The 4,481-nt window shown below is 45.0% G+C and overlaps 1 pseudogene; it reads left to right on the forward strand.

The window, feature by feature from the left end:
- Positions 1 to 2,612: 2,612 nt before the first annotated feature.
- LOC110285114 lies at positions 2,613 to 3,133 on the forward strand (annotated as a pseudogene).
- The last annotated feature ends 1,348 nt before the right edge of the window (positions 3,134 to 4,481 follow it).

Raw genomic sequence — 4,481 nt, forward strand, 5'->3', positions numbered from 1 at the left:
ATGGTGATCAGCTGCTCATGGCCATGGGGCCTACCATATTCCCATGAATACTCCACTGGAGAAAACTGATTTCTCCTTTGTACCTGGCATCAATTTAAGCTTGCTTCTGGGGAGCCCATGTCCATTTCCTCTTCTCAGTGCTGGGATTTTGTCTGATTTGGACCTGTGCAGACCCTGTGCTTGCTACCACAGTTACTATGAGGCTGCTTGTTCATCAGTCCTGTTGTGTTTAGAAGACACTGCTTCCTTGATGTCATCCACTCCTCTGGATTTTACAATCTTTCCACCTTCTTGTCTGCATATATCTCTGAGCTCCAGGGAGTGGAAGACATCACATTTATTACCGAATGCTACAATATCTCTCATTTTCTACAAGTCCAGTTGTGGATTCTCTGTGTTAGTTTCCATCTACTACAAGGTGTTTCTCTGTTGATAGTTGAGGGAGACACCGATAGAGTCACTTTATTATTATATTCCTTTAGCATAGCAGTAACACTAAGTTTCCCTCTAGGACCATGGTCTAATCAGTGGTAGAAGTCTTTTAGAAGAATCTTCATGATTTACATACTGGCCTCACTAATTTATACACTTACTAATAGTAAGAAATGGAGTACTTTAAACATAGCCAACATTTTTATGTATTCTCTATTCTATTTAATTTTTTCATACAGTATATTTTGATCATATTCTGTATTCTTATATTTCTCCAACTTTTTCTAGATTCTTCAAACTCTCTGATTTCATTATCTCTGTCACTCTCCCCATCCTCAAATACAAAACAAGAAAAAGAGCAGAAAATCAAAATGAACTAAAAAAAAAAAAAAAGAAAGAAAGAAAGAAAAAAGAAAAAGAAAGAGAACAAATAGAAAACTGATATGATTAAAAGCTCCAAAACAAAACAAAAAGCACATAACACTACATAGAGGCTGTTTTGGGTTGGTTGGCTACTCCTGGGCATATTGCCAGCCCTGGTGTGTGGTTGATCTATCTAGGAACACTTTATTGGGGGGAGGGGAAGTCCTGATTTTTCCCTTTCCTAGAAGGTCTCAATGCAAATAGCTTCTTGGTTAGAGCGGGGCTTTGTGTCCACTTCCACTGTTCAGCACTGGGATTTTGTCTGGTTTTAATCTGTTCAGGCCTTATATATGCTATGACAGTCACAGTGAGTTCATATGTGTATCACTTCTGTTGTGTCTGGAGAGCACCATTTCCTCGGAGTCACCCATCACCTATGGCTCTTACCATCTTTGCTTCTCTTCTGCATAGATCCTTTACCTTTGAGGGGAGGGTTTGATGAAGACATTCCACTTAGGGCTGAGTGCTCAGAGTCTCTCACTCTCTACACATTGTCCGGTTCTGGGTCTCTGTGTTCATTCCCAAATACTGCAAAAGAACTGCTCTTCTGCAAAATACTCCTCTTGAGGGGTGAAGGTTGCTCCAGCCTCTATTTTGATGGAAGAATGCATGCAGTTCACCTTGGTAAACAATTTTCTTCCCCCTGCCCCACAGCTTTTGTTTTTATTTAAAAGAAAATGAAAAGCAAAAAACCAACAAACCCAGAGCAAAACCCCATTTTCCAGTGCCAGCCATGCTCCCCTCTCCCTTTACCCTCCCCCTGCCCCAGGTCAACCCCTGGCTTGGCCCTGACTGTTCCCTGACTGTGTACCCTCCCTTCTTCCTGCATCTCAAAGAGCTGCATGTTCCCACATCTCTGGCGGCCCAGATCCAGGAACAGGAAGGGGGAGGAAAAAGACTGGGTAGCAGCTCTTGATCTTGCTTTCCCCAAGCCTCCAGCCATGGCTCCAGGTACCCCACTTGACTCTCATTAACCTTTTCCTGGGCACACTACTGGGTGGTGATGCTGATCTGGGGGAATTCCCATCTTTGTCCCAAGGCCTACTCAGGGTTGTCCTCACTGAGGTTGGAGGGAGGGAGGTGGGGAGGGGTGTTCTCTCTCTTCTTTCATGGTGGAGGATAGTGATGAAATCACCAGGTTTAAATTTCTTAATGAAAGCAGGGGATGGAGTAGGAGGAGGGGACTTTTATTCTAATAAATGATGAGTGGTCTGTTTTTTAGTGTCCCTGGGGATGGGGGAGGGACAGGGAGTGGCCTCAGGGCCTCTTGCTCTTCTTACTGGTTAATCTCATTCTCTATGAGACTGTCCTGTCATGAGTGGAAGTCTATGTCTGAGAGGCCACCAGAAGGCATCAGCAAGCCCTCATTTGGGAGGAGGACAATGGGAGCTCATGTCTTGAACTCCCAAGAGTCCCATCCCCGTCCTCTTCCCCCTCTGAATCCTGTAGCACTGAGCAATTTATTTCGCAGATTTGGGGACAACGTCAACAGGAGGGAGGGGGTGGTGGTGGTTAGGGGAGCTGAGGGGCAAGTGGGGGCATCCATTACTTCTGGAGTTCAAGGAATCTGTCTCTGTGAGTTCAATCTTGTAGTTGTGGGCACTGAGGTATTTGAAGTGTCGGAAGCAGACATGGCAGAGACAGACAACTATGGTGATTACCAGAACTAGAAAGACTCTGCCTTCTTCAAAGTACACTGGACACGTTGTGGGGAGAACAGGACCATCATGCACAAGTGCTAAACCTTCCTCGTCTTCATGGTGCTGCTTCTGCCCTCACTGGGGCTGAGCAGCCTAGATGTTTTCTTCTCCCGGCTCTTTGACAAGAAATTCCTGGCCAAAGCATCTACTTGGTTTGTGTTTTCCTGCCTAACAATGGCACTTTCTTCGTGAACTATGTCATTGCCTCGGACTTTATCGATAACACCGTGCACCACCTGCCCATCCCAGGCCTACTCCTGTACATGATCGGGCTCTGCCTTGCATCCTCTGCTGCGTCAAGACGCAAGGTGAGATGGATTCAGCCTATGAGTTCCAGTTTGGCACAGCCTGTACACTTGGATAATGTGCATCTTCACGGTGGTCATGACTTGCCCCATCCTGTCCTTAGGGCTCATGTACATGCTACTGAAGCACCTGGTAGATAGGTACACTCTCTACTATGCTTACTTGCCCGCCAAACTGGATACAAAGATCCATTCGGGGGTTGTGAACCAGTGGCGGCCACGTCCATCTTCTGCCTCTTCTGGCTGCTCTTCTCCAACAATTTTCTTTTTTAAAGATTATTTTTGAATCTTTTCTTTTGTGTTTTAAAAAAATATTTATTTATAACCCATATGCTGTCCCCCTGTACTTCCCTCACAAAGTCCCTCCCCCTTCCCCCTCTCCTTTTCATCTGACAGTGTTAGGCCTCCTTGGGTATCTCCCCCACTGCATTATGTCTGTGCAGGATTAGGCACATCTTGCAGTGCCGCCAGACAAGGAGGCCCTGTTGGAGAATGGATTCCACAGTCAGGCTACAGCTTTAGGGTCAGCCTCTGCTCCAGTTGTTGGGAGCCCATATGGAGACTGAGTTGCACTCTAGGGCTTTCATTCAGCCTATGAATGCTCTTTGGTAGTTCAGTCTCTGAGAGCTCCCAGGGGTGTAGGTTAGTTGACTCTATTAGTTTTCGTGTGGAGTTCCTGGCCCATTAAAGGTCTTCAACATTTCCGCCAACTCTTCCATAAGATTCCCCAACTTCAGTCCACTGTTAGGCTATAGATATCTGCATTTGTTTCGTTCAGATTCTGGGTGGGGCCTCCCAGAGGGCAGTTATGCCAGGCTCCTGTCTACAAGCATAATAGAGTATCATTACTAGTGTCAGGGATTGGTGCTTGCCTATTTGGATGAATCGCCAGTTGGGTCGGTTATTGGTTATCAATTTCTTCAGTCTCTATTCCATCTTTGTCCCTGTATTTCTTTTAGATAGGACAAATTTTGGGTCAAAAATTTTGTGGGCTTATTGTTGTCTTTGTACCTCCATTGGGGGTCCTGGCTGGCTACAGGCAGTGGCCTCTTTTATTCCCATGTCTTCAGTGTTAGGGATCTCCGTTAAGGTCAACTGCATTGATTCCTGGGAGCCTCCCCTATCCCAGATCTCTGGGACTTCCTAGAGATTCCCCTCACTCCCCCATTGCAGATTTCTATTTGTTCTCCTGTCTCACTGTCCCTCTCCTGTATTTGTTCTCCTGCCACTCACTCTCCCACCAAGTTCCCTACATCCCTTTGTTTCCTATTACTATTTTTTCCTCTTTCTATGTGAGATTCAAGCGTTCTCACTTGGGCCTTCCTTCTTGTTTAGCTTCTTTGAGTTTGGGAGGTATATCATGGGTATCAGGTACTTTATGTCTAATACCCACATATCAGTGAGTAAATACCATTGCTTAACCTTTTGAGTATGAGTTACCACACTCAGAATGATATTTTCTAGTTTCATCCATTTGGCTGCAAAATTCAAGATGTCTTTGATTTTAACAGATGAGTAGTATTTCATTGGGCAAATGAACCACATTTTCTGTATCTATTCTTTGGTCCATGGAAATCTGGTTTGTTATTAGTGTCTGGCTATTATAAATATAGTTGTTGTG

This window comes from Mus caroli, chromosome 18 (assembly GCF_900094665.2).
Source record: "Mus caroli chromosome 18, CAROLI_EIJ_v1.1, whole genome shotgun sequence".
Classification (NCBI taxonomy): Eukaryota; Metazoa; Chordata; class Mammalia; order Rodentia; family Muridae; genus Mus; species Mus caroli.